The sequence below is a fragment of the Hyperolius riggenbachi genome, chromosome 7 (genome assembly GCF_040937935.1).
Source record: "Hyperolius riggenbachi isolate aHypRig1 chromosome 7, aHypRig1.pri, whole genome shotgun sequence".
Classification (NCBI taxonomy): domain Eukaryota; kingdom Metazoa; phylum Chordata; class Amphibia; order Anura; family Hyperoliidae; genus Hyperolius; species Hyperolius riggenbachi.
The window spans coordinates 228,000,932-228,016,925 of record NC_090652.1 but is presented as its reverse complement, the minus strand read 5'-3'; the positions used below and the strand labels follow the sequence as shown (position 1 = coordinate 228,016,925).

Here is a 15,994-nt window from a genome sequence, read left to right as displayed (position 1 = left end):
ATTTCTATAGTTCTGTTCAAAAGCTACATTCATCCAAATAAACCTGTTATCAGTTGTTATTAACCCCTCAAGCTTTATTAAAGCATTTATAGCATTAGTTATCTAAACTTGAAAATGCGTGTGATGTTATTCAATGTTCAAGGCTGTGGAGTCGGTACAAAAATCATCCGACTCCTCAGTTTATTGAAACCTCCGACTCCAGGTACTCAAAATTGCTCAGACTCCCACTCCACAGCCCTGATCTTCTGGCGAGATACATATTTTACATTCTGAGACTGCAGCGGGTATTATGCGTAACAGACCCAGCCCTGCATCTACCAAAAGTGAAGCTGAGGTCAATTTATCATAAACACGGGCATCCTCACATAGGGGTCAAATGGGGCTTACGGCCGTCAGCCGCCCCCATCCCTGCTGCCTGTCATGTAAAAAGCAGCATGCCAGCATCAGACCTCCGATCAGCTGGCGACCAGTGAGCAGCGGGCGCTAGGACCTCGCGGACACCACACTGATATGCGGAAGTGGCATCATATGTCACTTCCGCATATGCAGCGTGGTGTCCATGGGGGTACCATGCACGCGCTTAACACTGGTTGCAGGCTGATCGGAGGTTTGATGTTGGCATGCTGCCTTTTATATGTTAGGCAGTGGGGACAGACAGGTGGCACTGATCACAGTGAGTGGGGGTCCCTGTCACTACCTAAAACTGGGAACTAGGGGGCACCTGTCACTAGGGAGATGAGGAGTTCCTGTCAAACATGGGGGGGACCTGTTACTACCTAAACTGGGGGGAGTCTCTGTCAATACCTAAAACTGGGGGGCACCTGTCATCACTTAAGGTAGGGTGGTCCCTGTCACTAAACATGGGTGGGTCCCTGTCACCACCTAAATTTGGGGGCATCTGTGTTGGAGGCACTCACAATCTACTCCCATAGTCCTAGCCTAATGTCCCACCATTCCTAAGTTCATGTAAATTTGGCTCCACCCGTGACCACACACACATCCTGGTCCATGACCACACCCATTTTTGCCCCTCCCCAATTTTCCAGCTATGCGTGCCACACAACTTGCCCCCCCCCAATTCCCCACCCCATTTTTTGCCCCGCCCACCCCTGGCCCCAGAAAAATTTTCTGTGGACACCCATGATCATAGATATCCAAATTCTGTTTCCAAAATGGTATCGGGACAAACTAGCTCCATCTTTTTCTTACACATTTATACCACGTCACAGCACTTTACATATAACACATCACTAACTGTTCCTCAAAGAGTTCACAATATATAACTGGTGAGCAGGGCCGGCGCTACCATTAAGGCAAAGGAGGCAGCTGCCCCAGGGCCCCAGAGCTTGTAGGGGCCCCCAGTGGCTACAAGAGGAAAAAAAATTTTCAAATCGGCCTTATAGTTTTTGAGAAAATCGATTTTAAAGTTTCAAAGGAAAAAAAAACACATTTAAAAACCTGCCGACTTTAATGGTTAATAGCAAATCCACCTTACATGCTAGAAACCCTAAATTTGCAGGATATGTTAAGGAGATCATTACGAATAAGAGGAAAAAACATTTTTTTTAAAAAGACCTTATAGTTTTTGAGAAAATCGATTTTAAAGTTTAGAAGGAAAAAAGTATAGTTTTGAATGCGGTAAATGTAACTTTTAGTAGCAAGCCTAACGGTAGTGTAATTTTACATGCATCAAACAAAAGCACAATACATTTCCTGACGGGGTTTCCAGGGGGGTCTATACGCAGCCGCAGCGCTTTGGCCAGGGATCGCTATACAGCCGCAATATGGCTGTATGAAGATCCCTGGCATTTTTTCCTATTTTCCCAAAAAAAATTTATGTTTAGAGTGTGGGAATTTAAAAAAAAAAAAATTGTGGGGTCCCCCCCCTACTGAAACTTTTTAACCCCTTGTCCCCCATGCTGGCTGGGATAGCCAGAATGTGGAGCTTTGGCCGATCGGGACTTCACACCCTGACTATGCCAGCTGCAAAAAAGGTCCCCTAATGCCGATTTTTGTTCCGGGGTATATGTTGGGGGGCCCCCCAGGTTTATTTTGCCCTGGGGCCCCATTGTTGCTTAAACCTGCCCTGCTGGTGAGCTTCTGAGAGAAACTGACAGTGAGGCAAGTACGTAATATTCATTTTAGTTACGTCGTGTTTATTTTACAAAATTTTACTTGGCTCAGGTTCCCTTTAACCACTTCCCGACCGCCGTATATACAATTGGCGGCCGGGAAGTGCACCCCGCAAGGACCGCCGTATAGACAAATGGCGGCGGTCCTTGTAGGGGCATGGGCGGAGCGATCGCATCATCAGTGACGCGATCCTCCGCCTGGCGCCGCTCACCCGCCGCAACATCCCGCTGGCCATACGGAAGTGCCGGCGGGATGTTAACCCGACGATCGCCGCATACAAAGTGTATAATACACTTTGTAATGTTTACAAAGTGTATTATACAGGCTGCCTCCTGCCCTGGTGGTCCCAGTGTCCGAGGGACCACCAGGGCAGGCTGCAGCCACCCTAGTCTGCACCAAGCACACTGATTTCCCCCCCCCCCCCCCGCCCCAGATCGCCCACAGCACCCATCAGACCCCCCCCTGCCCACCCCCCAGACCCCTGTTTGCACCCAATCACCCCCCTAATCACCCATCAATCACTCCCTGTCACTATCTGTCAACGCTATTTTTTTTATCCCCCCTGCCCCCTGCTCCCTCCTGATCACCCCCCACCCCTCAGATTCTCCCCAGACCCCCCCCCCCCCCCATGTACTGTATGCATCTATCCCCCCTGATCACCTGTCAATCACCCCCTATCACCACCTGTCACTGTTACCCATCAGATCAGACCCTAATCTGCCCCTTGCGGGCACCCAATCACCCGCCTACACGCTCAGATTGCCCTCAGACCCCCCCTTATCAATTCGCCAGGGCATTATTTACATCTGTCCTTCCCTGTAATAACCCACTGATCACCTGTCAATCACCCATCAATCACCCCCTGTCACTGCCACCCATCAATCACCCCCTGTCACTGCCACCCATCAATCAGCCCCTAACCTGCCCCTTGCGGGCAATCTGATCACCCACCCACATCAATAGATCGCCAGCAGATCCGACATCAGATCACCTCCCAGTGCATTGCTTGCATCTATTCCCCCCTCTAATCACACCTTGAGACACCCATCAATCACCTCCTGTCACCCCCTAACACACCTACCCATCAGATCAGGCCCTAATTTGCCCCGTGTGGGCTCCTGATCACTCGGCCAAACCCTCAGATCCCCCTCAGACCCCCTTCCGATCACCTCCCCAGTGCATTGATTGCATCTATTTTCCCCTCTAACCACCCCCTGAGACACCCATCAATCACCTCCTGTCACCCCCCTAGCACTCCTATCCATCAGATCAGGCCCAATACAACCTGTCATCTAAAAGGCCACCCTGCTTATGACCGGTTCCACAAAATTCGCCCCCTCATAGACCACCTGTCATCAAAATTTGCAGATGCTTATACCCCTGAACAGTCATTTTGAGACATTTGGTTTCCAGACTACTCACGGTTTTGGGCCCGTAAAATGCCAGGGCGGTATAGGAACCCCACAAGTGACCCCATTTTAGAAAAAAAGACACCCCAAGGTATTCTGTTAGGTTGATGACGAGTTCATAGAAGATTTTATTTTTTGTCAAAAGTTAGCGGAAATTGATTTTTATTGTTTTTTTTTCACAAAGTGTCATTTTTCACTAACTTGTGACAAAAAATAAAATCTTCTATGAACTCGCCATACACCTAACGGAATACCTTGGGGTGTCTTCTTTCTAAAATGGGGTCACTTGTGGGGTTCCTATACTGCCCTGGCATTTTAGGGGCCCTAAACCGCGAGGAGTAGTCTAGAAAACAAATGCCTCAAAATGACCTGTGAATAGGACGTTGGGCCCCTTAGCGCACCTAGGCTGCAAAAAAGTGACACACATGTGGTACCGCCGTACTCAGGAAAAGTAGTATAATGTGTTTTGGGGTGTATTTTTACACATACCCATGCTGGGTGGGAGAAATTTCTATGTAAATGGACAATTGTGTGTAAAAAACATCAAACAATTGTCATTTACAGAGATATTTCTCCCACTTAGCATGGGTATGTGTAAAAATACACCCCAAAACACATTATACTACTTCTCCTGAGTACGGCGGTACCACATCTGTGGCACTTTTTTACACCCTAAGTACGCTAAGGGGCCCAAAGTCCAATGAGTACCTTTAGGATTTCACAGGTCATTTTGCAACATTTGGTTTCAAGACTACTCCTCACGGTTTAGGGCCCCTAAAATGCCAGGGCAGTATAGGAACCCCACAAATGACCCCATTCTAGAAAGAAGACACCCAAAGGTATTCCGTTAGGAGTATGGTGAGTTCATAGAAGATTTTATTTTTTGTCCCAAGTTAGCGGAAAATGACACTTTGTGAAAAAAAACAATTAATATCAATTTCCGCTAACTTGTGACAAAAAAATAAAAACTTCTATGAACTCACCATACTCCTAACGGAATACCTTGGGGTGTCTTCTTTCTAAAATGGGGTCATTAGTGGGGTTCCTATACTGCCCTGGCATTTTAGGGGCCCTAAACCGTGAGGAGTAGTCTTGAAACAAAAATGACCTGTGAAATACTAAAGGTACTCATTGGACTTTGGGCCCCTTAGTGCAGTTAGGGTGCAAAAAAGTGCCACACATGTGGTATCGCCGTACTCAGGAGAAGTAGTACAATGTGTTTTGGGGTGTATTTTTACACATACCCATGCTGGGTGGGAGAAATACCGCTGTAAATGGACAATTGTGTGTAAAAAAATCAAAAGATTGTCATTTACAGAGGTATTTCTCCCACCCAGCATGGGTATGTGTAAAAATACACCCCAAAACACATATACCCATGCTGGGTGGGAGAAATACCTCTGTAAATGACAATCTTTTGATTTTTTTACACACAATTGTCCATTTACAGCGGTATTTCTCCCACCCAGCATGGGTATGTGTAAAAATACACCCCAAAACACATTGTACTACTTCTCCCGAGTACGGCGATACCACATGTGTGGCACATTTTTGCACCATAACTGCGCTAAAGGGCCCAAAGCCCAATGAGTACCTTTAGGATTTCACAGGTCATTTTGAGAAATTTCGTTTCAAGACTACTCCTCACGGTTTAGGGCCCCTAAAATGTCAGGGCAGTATAGGAACCCCACAAATGACCCCATTTTAGAAAGAAGACACCCCAAGGTATTCCGTTAGTAGTATGGCGAGTTCATAGAAGATTTTATTTTTTGTCACAAGTTAGCGGAAATTGATTTTAATTGTGTTTTTTCACAAAGTGTAATTTTCCGCTAACTTGTGACAAAAAATAAAATCTTCTATGAACTCACCATACTCCTAACGGAATACCTTGGGGTGTCTTCTTTCTAAAATGGGGTCATTTGTGGGGGTTCCTATACTGCCCTGGCATTTTAGGGGCCCTAAACCGTGAGGAGTAGTCTTGAAACGAAATTTCTCAAAATGACCTGTGAAATCCTAAAGGTACTCATTGGACTTTGGGCCCTTTAGCGCAGTTAGGGTGCAAAAAAGTGCCACACATGTGGTATCGCCGTACTCAGGAGAAGTAGTATAATGTGTTTTGGGGTGTATTTTTACACATACCCATGCTGAGTGGGAGAAAGATCTCTGTAAATGGACAATTGTGTGTAAATAAATTAACAAATTGTCATTTACAGAGATATTTATCCCACCCAGCATGGGTATGTGTAAAAATACACGCCAAAACACATTATACTACTTCTCCTGAGTACGGCAATACCACATGTGTGGCACTTTTTTGCAGCCTAACTGCGCTAAGGGATCCAAAGTCCAATGAGCACCTTTAGGCTTTACAGGGGTGCTTACAATTTAGCACCCCCCAAAATGCCAGGACAGTGAACACACCCCACAAATGACCCCATTTTGGAAAGTAGACACTTCAAGGTATTCAGAGAGGGGCATGGTGAGTCCGTGGCAGATTTCATTTTTTTTTGTCGCAAGTTAGAAGAAATGGAAACTTTTTTTTTTTTTTTCACAAAGTGTCATTTTCCGCTTACTTGTGACAAAAAATAATATCTTCTATGAACTCACTATGCCTCTCAGTGAATACTTTGGGATGTCTTCTTTCCAAAATGGGGTCATTTGGGGGGTATTTATACTATCCTGGAATTCTAGCCCCTCATGAAACATGACAGGGGGTCAGAAAAGTCATAGATGCTTGAAAATGGGAACATTCACTTTTTGCACCATAGTTTGTAAACGCTATAACTTTTACCCAAACCAATAAATATACACTGAATGGGGTTTTTTTTATCAAAAACATGTTTGTCCACATTTTTCGCGCTGCATGTATACAGAAATTTTACTTTATTTGAAAAATGTCAGCACAGAAAGTTAAAAAAATCATTTTTTTGCCAAAATTCATGTCTTTTTTGATGAATATAATAAAAAGTAAAAATCGCAGGAGCAATCAAATAGCACCAAAAGAAAGCTTTATTAGTGACAAGAAAAGGAGCCAAAATTCATTTAGGTGGTAGGTTGTATGAGCGAGCAATAAACCGTGAAAGCTGCAGTGGTCTGAATGAAAAAAAAGTGGCCGGTCCTTAAGGGGTAGAAAGCCCTAGGTCCTCAAGTGGTTAAGCATGCTCTAGAGATTTTAGACAACCTACCGTTATGTTTCTGGGTTGTGGGATAAACCAAAGCTCCTAGTGGAAACACGTGTTTGCTGTGCCCCTGTAGAGTATGTATATGCATATGTTTAAATAAAAGCTGCAACATGATTGCTGCCAGGAACAAAAAATATGAGTCCTTGCTACAGTTTCCGCCATAAACCAAGTCCACTCTAGAAAGTTATATCTTATGGCTTGGTACTACAATGTCTCCTATCTACTTAACTGGTCATCTATTGATTAAAAAAGGACTTTAGCAAGATGTAAGGAATTTTCTAGCATGACATAATTGGTCTTGGACCCTAAACTCAGGTCACCATATACTCCTTCCCCTGCACAGGTTCTCGCCAGCCTGTCTGTAGAACTCTATGCATTTTCAAAATTTCTTCACCAGTTAAGCAGCTAGATTTCCCATACGCCTGTGTAGAGATACACAATATGTTTACTGTTGTGACTGAAAGACAGGTTTGAGAACCGCAAGCAATGCAGCTGCCTTGGAGTACTGGGGTTCTAATACCTAGGGTACGATACCACTACCCTAATACTCCAAGTCAGTTGTATTGCTTGCAAATATTGGAATCTGTGGCATAACTTTAAATTGCCCACTGCCATGGGGGGACAGTTGGATATTTAGCTGCACAAAAAAAATGTCTGTCCATAAACATGGATGCTTTGCTGTGCCAAAAGAAGGTTATAACAGAAGAAAGTAGGTGACAAAGGGAGATGCCATCAGATGCCTTTCCTTCGTTGCTTATCTTGAGGCGAATTATAGCTATTGGACAAGCACTGTGTACCTTGTCCAGTCAATTCTCACCTACTTGGGACTATCTGTTGCTTACATAAGGGATTGTCCTCTGTTCTAACCCATACCAGTCTGATCTGGAGACACCCCTCTCATCTGGGCAGAATTAAGTACTAATCGCGTCTGTTATGTTGTCAGCATAGAGGACCTTTATGCTTTTCTGTATAATTGCATCATCAGAGGATATAATAAGTTTCCCGCATGTAGCCTGTGAATCAACAAGGTCATGTTTCTAAACATAGGAAGTGCAAATTTTTGTTGACAGCCATCGAAGGGAATGAAGTTTTCCCACCAAAAGACACGTGCTGTTTGGGGGCTACAACCGCACTGTCGCACCAGACTTTTGTGGGGAGAATTTTCCCAGATCTCTGAGAGGAAGACGCTCCATTCTCCCGTCTCCCAATGCAGGCAGCTGCAGGAGCCAGGAATAGCTCAGAGGCAGTGGGCAGAGAGGGGGGTCCTGTGACCATGACTGACTTATTAAGGAGCGTTGTAGAGAACTCCTGAGGCAATGACACGGTGTTGCTGACGAAGATTCATCTCTCAGGGACAATGCATGGAATATTTTCCACTTCCCTTTAAATGCTTCCTTATTTGAGCATCTGTTAAATCACTACACAGAGCTCTGGCTGGTAGTACTTATGTTCCTGGTTACAGATAAATGTTGATGAAATTAAGGCAGGAACAACCTTACTCGATGACCTCTGCGGTAAAGAACAGGTGTTAAGAGAATTTGCAAATAAAAGCAAGAATCTTACCCTTACTGTATACAGAGGGAAGCTTTTTTCCAAAAGGAATATTAACAATAACCATTATGTGCAATGAACAGTTCCAGGCAATGAATGATGAGAAAGATCTGTTTAAATGCTTGGAGATGGGAGGGTTGCCAGGACTGCATTGCTCATTGAGAAGTTTGCATTACATTTTTTTCCACTGCGAATCTGCGATGAGATTATGTTGGCTGGTAAGAGTCAGCAGTTATGATTTGATAAGCATTCTGTATGCATAAGGAATAGTTCTAGATCAGAATGTTTAGGGAAAATAGCAGTGTTAGGATATTTAGTTATTCAAAGATAGTGACTATATTTCTAAGTGTAGTCATTCTTTTTCTTCCAGTGTTTTAGAGCCAACATATTGCTTATTGCCTTACCATACTAATATAAGCCTGCACAACCTGGGACCAATTAACTCTGTTACCAGTTACCCTATTAGTATGTCTCTGGAAGCCAAAGAGGGCAAAGCATACAATCTCCATGCAAATTGTTTCCCCCGCTGGGACCTAGATCTCCAGTACAAGAGTTCTAGCCCCTTACGCACGATACTGCCAGCATGGGAATTTGCACTGTTCTATTCACTGCCTTATATACATAGTTACATACATAGTTATTTTGGTTGAAAAAAGACATACGTCCATCGAGTTCAACCAGTACAAAGTACAACTCCAGCCCGTCCCCCACATACCCCTGTTGATCCAGAGGAAGGCGAAAAAACCCCCACCAGGCATGGTCCAATTAGCCCCAAATGGGAAAAATTCCTTCCTGACTCCAGATGGCAATCAGATAAAATCCCTGGATCAACATCATTAGGCATAACCTAGTAATTGTAGCCATGGATGTCTTTCAACGCAAGGAAAGCATCTAAGCCCCCTTTAAATGCAGGTATAGAGTTTGCCATAACGACTTCCTGTGGCAATGCATTCCACATCTTAACCACTCTTACTGTAAAGAACCCTTTCCTAAATAAATGGCTAAAACGTTTTTCCTCCATGCGCAGCTCATGTCCTCTAGTCCTTTGAGAAGGCCTAGGGACAAAAAGCTCATCCGCCAAGCTATTATATTGCCCTCTAATGTATTTATACATGTTAATTAGATCTCCTCTAAGGCGTCTTTTCTCTAGACTAAATAAACCCAGTTTATCTAACCTTTCTTGGTAAGCGAGACCTTCCATCCCACGTATCAATTTTGTAGCTCGTCTCTGCACCTGCTCTAAAACTGCAATATCTTTTTTGTAATGTGGTGCCCAGAACTGAATTCCATATTCCAGATATTCACTGCCTTCTCATTTAAATATCATTTTCACCCGTAACAAAAAAAAAAGAAAAAAACTACCACTGAAAAACAGTGGGATTGCACACAGAGCTATAGAAAGTTAGTCCTGATAGGACTGTTTTTTTTTTTTTCCATGCAGCCAATGTCTTCTGCCTTCAATGCTGCTTGGACTCTTCAGTAAGGGCACTATAAAATACTACTAATGTAAACCCCATTTTAACAGGTCCTGCAGACCGCTATTGGCAGTAGTGATTGATTCCTGTTCATTGGTTGCACAGCAGTAAAAACAAGAACTAAACTATGAGGTATACCACTGACATAAATAAAGATTTATTGCCTGTTGGATACACATAAAGTGCTATACATATTGTGCAAAGTTTCAAACAAAAAGATCCAACGTGTGTCGCCCAAGAAAAAAGAGGGACTATGTCAGGGGTGACAGGCTACTGATATTATAGGAACACACAAAACATCAGCCCATAGTTTGTGCCAAGCAATAATACCATAAATAGTATGACATACCACCAGTGTATAACATTGTTTGATTTATTTTTTTTCCATTTGGCAGGAATCATATTATTTATTCCCGTCACCTGTGGGTTTTTTTTGTATGTCAGCACCTATATTTAAGGGGCATTTTTTAAGGGCTAGTGTTTTCGGACAATTAACAGTACCATAACATAACAGTGGTCACTTAGGGTCTAGGCACAAGTTGCATTGCTGAGCAGATTTCAGCTACGTGTATCTTTGTCCAACATGCAGGGACATCAGACAGTCTTGTGAGCACAATTCCGTGCTGTGCAGCTGTCTGTTTGAAAAGGTGCCAACTGGCATTAGATTGTAAGCTCGCAAGGGCAGGGTCATCCTCCTAATGATTAATGTTTTTGTAACAATATTTGTGCTGCTTGGAACTCTGCTGTACGTTTGTTAGTTGTATCTATGTTCCCCTTGTCATCTTATTGTGCTTTGTAAAGCGCTGCGGAATATGTTGGCGCTATATAAATAAAATTTAAAAAAAATAATAATAACTAGATAAGTTTCCTCAAGTTTCATGGGTGTTTTTTAGTGACGTTAAGACTTCTGTGTTTGGAATCCACAGAGATGGTTTGGCAAGCAATTGTGACTAATTTGCAACAACTACAATTCAGAATAGAGGTACAGCTGTAAAAACGATGTCTTGGACACTTTTTTGGGTGCTATGTGACAAGTTTGATAATTGTGCCCTACTGTCTCTTGCAAAATATAAAGGATGTTAAAGAGACACTGAAGCGGAAAAAAATATATGATATAGTGAATTGGTTGTGTACTATGAATAATTACTAGAAGATTAGCAGCAAAGAAAATATTCTCATACTTTTATTTTCAGGTATATAGTGTTTTTTCTAACATTGCATCATTCTCTAATATGTGCAGATTACACAACACTCAGCATTCAAAATGAGTCTTTCAGAGCAGTCTGTGAAGTAATTACCTCTCCTCTAGCAGAGAAAAAGTAAACAGTTCACTTACAGTTGAGATAATAAAAGTCAGATAACAGCCCTCTCCACGACTAAGACTAAAGGTAGCCATACACTGGTCGATTTGCCATCAGATTCGACCAACAGACAGATCCCTATCTGATCGAATCTGATCAGAGAGGGATCGTATGGCTACCTTTACTGCAAACAGATTGTGAACCGATTTCAGCCTGAAACCGTTCACAATCTGTGGTGGTGGTGGTGCTGTCGCCGCTTCCCCCCCATCCCGCATACATTACCTGCTCCGCCGGCACGACTCCCGTGTCTCCGCTCTTCTTCTCCGCTCTGGTCTGCTCTGGTCTCCGGCATGCTTCCCTTCTTCCTGCCTGGGGGAAGTTTAAACAGTAGAGCGCCCTCTACTGTTTAAACTTCCTGCCGGGACAGGAAGAAGGGAAGCATGCCGAAGACCAGAGCGGAGACGGAGAAGAAGAGCGGAGACACGGGAGTCACGCCAGCGGAGCAGGTAATGTATGCGGCTCTATTGCTTCGGTCGTCGGGCACTCGAACGCCGCTAGCGATGCGCTCTTTACCCGCGGGCGATCGACGGTTATTTTCCACACGGCGCGATCGACGGGATCGGACGGAATGGATCGAAATTCGGCGTGTAGCGTGAACGATTGGCAGCAGATTCGATCCCAGTGATCGAATCTGCTGTCGAAACGGCGGCAAATCGGGCCAGTGTATGGCCAGCTTTCGTCAGAGAGCTTAATGGCTTGTTTGCATAGAGATAACAACTGGAGTTTCTCAACTCTTCCTGTACTGGAAACAATTAGACGGATGTATCTGATCTTAATGTTTTATTTCTTAGCTGTACTACACATACAAATCATAATATCATAATTTTTTTTTCGCTTCAGTGTCTCTTTAACTTGTAACAAAGAACACAGAACCACCTAATTTTGGTCTTATTTAAGGTCTCCAAGGATATGTCAAATGCCACAGTCAGGGCCCCATGTTTGCGACAAGTTAACTGCCTCTTATGTAAAGGTAGAGATAGGGACTATAAATTTGTTCGTAGCCACCCTGGCGTTCTATTTCCCCAGGATTTCCGTGCAAAAAGTGGTTCAATTAATTTCCAATAATTTTCAACCAATTTTTTTTTTGCAATCATTTTTTTTTTATATTGAATTCAATACAGGTTATTGTATTGAATTCAATAAAAAAAAAAGTGTTTGCTGCGAGATTTTGATGATGCTGTGTGACATTGGTGCCATCAACGCCGATCGACGGGGGACATCCGCCAAGGGACATGGAAGAAGGCACTGGAGAAGCTATCAGAGGTACGCGGCGAGGGATCAGCATGCCAATGGTGAGTATAAGACCCAGATGTATAGCCAGATGTGCAGCCAGGTATAGTTAGCCAGATGTGCAGCCAGGTGTAGTTAGCCAGATGTTTTGCCAGGTATATAGGGAGCAAGATGTTTGCTGGTGTATAGGAGACAGATGTGCAGCCAGGTGTATAGGAGACAGATGTGCAGCCAGGTGTATAGGAGACAGATGTACAGCCAGGTCTAGGGAGTCATATGTATAGGGAGCTAGGTTTGCGGGTGCCTCTGCCCCCCCAACCCCATTGCCCCCGATGCCCCCTAACTGTGGCCGGGTGTCCCTTCTGTGGGGGTCTGGGCTCCCCTTCTGTGCTGGCTGGTAGTGGCCGGCGGGGATCCCCTCTGTAGGGGGGGGAATCCCCATACTGTGCGTGTGGGTGGCCGGGTGGCCCTTCTGTGTGTGCATTGGGGGGGGGCAGGTATCATCCTTCTATGGGGGCTAGTCGTGGTCGGTCTGGGACACCCCCTTCTGTGGTAGGGGGGAGGTGGGTGTCCCCATCTGTGCGGGCTGTGAGTGGCCTCTCCCTCCTCTTCCCCCATCCCTCCCTCTCTGTCCTCCGTGCCCCCCCCCCCCCCTCACCCCTGATCCTGTGTCTCCCCCCCCCTCCCCGATCCCGTGTCTCCCCCCTGTAAGAAGCCCTGATCTACTCACCTGAGGGCTTTCTCCTGCGGCGGAAGCGGCACACTTCCTCCTCCATTGCGAAGTCTCGTGTTCTCTGTAATTACAGTACGCAGCTTGGTGACGTCACCAAGCTGCGTACTGTAATTACACAGACCGGGACTTCGGCGATGGAGGAGGAGGGTGTCCATCGCGGCCGGCGCAGGAGAAAGCCCTCAGGTGAGTAAAGCAGGGCTTCTGACGGGGGAGACACGGGATCGGGGGGGGGGGGACACGGGGGACAGAGAGGGAGGGATGGGGGAAGAGGAGGGAGAGGCCACCCACAGCCCACATAGATGGGGACACCCACCTTCCCCCCACCACAGAAGGGGGTGTCCCCGACCGGCCAAGACCAGCCCCATAGAAGGGGATACCCGCCCCCCCCGCACACACAAAAGGGTCACCCGCATGCACAGTACGGGGATCCCCCCCGGCCCCCCGCACAGAGAGGATCCCCGCACCAGCCACCCGCCGGCAAAGAAGGGGAATCCCTGCACAGCCCCACACATTCTCTGCCCCGCCGGCTGCACAGGGATTCCCAGGGTGGCTGGATGCTAATTCTGCACGCTGGGGGTAGCACAGATCGCTACCCACAGCGTGCTGACAGGCATCCAGCCATCCTAGGGAATCCCTCTGATGAGGGAAAAGTGCAGCCGGCGGGGAAGAGAAACAAGAAATCTCCCTGGCGGTATTGACGAGCTCAGCTCGTCAATACCGCTTTCAGCAAGTTTTTCCTGGACGAGCTGAGCTCGTCAATACCGCCAGGGTGGTTAAAGTGGATCCGAGATAAACTTACTCATTGCATAATTGTGTTCCTTTCATATAGTCTACTATAGGGCATTCCTCAAGTCAAATACTTTTTTTTTTAATACTCTAATTCCCTGTAAACTAAACAAGCCTTGCCCACAGCTTCTCCAGAGTTCCTTGGCACTCTCAGATTCAAGTAGCAAGGGCTTATGGGAGCTCAGTCTGGGCAGGAGAAGGAGGAGGTTACTAGCCAGAGATTTCAGAGGCAGAGGGGAGGAGAGGAGAGAGAAGTTTTCACAGCCTGACGGCTGGAGATGCAGATCAGATTGCCTGTGTGTAATGTGACAAACAGAACATGGTCGATCTCATTGTATCACAGAAATACATAATCATTAACTTTTGAAGCTATTTGCAGCTAGATTTGCTGTGTAAACGATCTAAACTTTAGATAAAATATATAGACAATTTACTTGTTATAGTTACTTTATCGTCTCTGATCCACTTTAAGTTAAATTTGTATGCAAGTCGGAACACTGTGTCATCAGTATCCACTGTGGTTCCACTGTGCCACCCTGTGTCTCCAGTGTCCCCATGTGCCTTACCTGTGCTCCCTGTGGTTTTTACTCATCGGCAGAAATGTTGCACATCTCAAACAAGCTCACTGCTGTCTTCTTATTCAATAAGGAAGTGACATCATTGCGACTGGGGTGCAGTTTGTATTGGTGGGTTGTTTGTAACCTGGGACCACAAGATGCAAAATATGAATCCTTTTTTTAATTGCCTATATGCAAAATAACACTGCAACCCCCGGGTTCCTTGAGTACTCTGCAGGGGCTCCTTGGCATTTTACCCCATTGTGGGAGTTGGGGAAAGTATGATAGAGAGCACAATATAATAGGGGTTACTGTAAAAAGAAGCACTTAATTGGGTGTTAAGAATTATCTTGAACACAATAAAAATCACTAGAATAAGGAGACATTATAATGAAGGGTACTGTAATAGCGGGTAGTGGCATAACCAGCCACACGAGGTTTTAAAGACAATGGCACCTGCAAAATAAATGTAGGGGTTTCTTGAAATCCAAAAATTACTTGCAGGGGTTCCTTGGGATCCAAAAAGTATTTGCAGGGTTCCTCCAGGCTAAAAAGGTTGGGAAAGGCTGCTGTAAAGAAAAATCTAAAAAAAAAACAGCAAAACCACGTGCTGTAGGTATAGAGGCATGGGCCCAACATACATATGTTTTGGTTCTATTTTATATCTTATTGATTTTGGGGCCATTCTTATTCCCCATACTATAACATTTATATACTTTTGGCAGGTAACTCATTCTATCATGCACTGCAAATGGGTGACAATTCTATGTGAATTAAACATGAGGTCATTATAATGTAAATAATAAATAATAAAAGTAAAGAAGGGAAGATAGCACAAAAAAGATCGAGCAAATAAAAGGATGAGAATCCTTTATCTTTGGAAAGGTTATATGAATATTGATGGACATTTCATAAGACTTTTCTCTTCAGGGCTACACTGAGCTAAACAAAGTACGGAAGCAACCACAGGGAACTGAGATACTTTTATCACAGTGAGCAAAGTGCTGACTGCGAGGAGAGCGCCAGCGCATACCACTAAGGCTGCATCTGAAATGACAACCAGCTCATGTGTGCAGCACCTCTAATAGGCTTTCTGCACACTTCGCATTCAATTCAGATGCAAATCATGCAAAACTGCTACTACTTATCATGCAAACAGGAAACTCAGGAGGAGGGGCTGGGAGCAGCTAACCTGATAGTTATATACTTGCAGAGTTAAGAAAAAGTGGGGGGGAGGTTAATCGCATAGGCATACATTGCCTCTATTAGACTGAAAAATGCATGCCCTGCATCCAAAACAAGTGCTAACAGTTCCCCCTAGTGTAATAAATGTTAGCACTTGTTTTGGATGCAGGGCATGCATTTTTCAGACTAATAGAGGCGGTGTATGCCTATGCGATTAACCATTCAATTGCAGCATGTGTTTAGGGATGCACAGCCCCCCCCCCCCCCCCCTTTTCTTAAAGTGCTGACTGCCCTTGCTGATCATTGAGACCTTTAACAATTTTGAAGGAGTGATTTATTAATTCCATTTACGGTAAGTGACTTAATGCATAGTTTGTTGTAAAAGCTATAAC

The 15,994-nt window shown here is 44.8% G+C and overlaps 1 long non-coding RNA gene across 1 annotated transcript in view; it reads right to left on the bottom strand.

The window, feature by feature from the left end:
* The window catches only part of LOC137524888 (uncharacterized), a 70,697-nt gene extending 56,137 nt beyond the window's left edge, over positions 1-14,560 (bottom strand). The window contains exon 1 of the long non-coding RNA XR_011022802.1: positions 14,427-14,560. This is a non-coding gene — a long non-coding RNA (uncharacterized lncRNA). The remainder of the gene's footprint in view (positions 1-14,426) is intronic.
* Between the last annotated feature and the right edge of the window lie 1,434 nt (positions 14,561-15,994).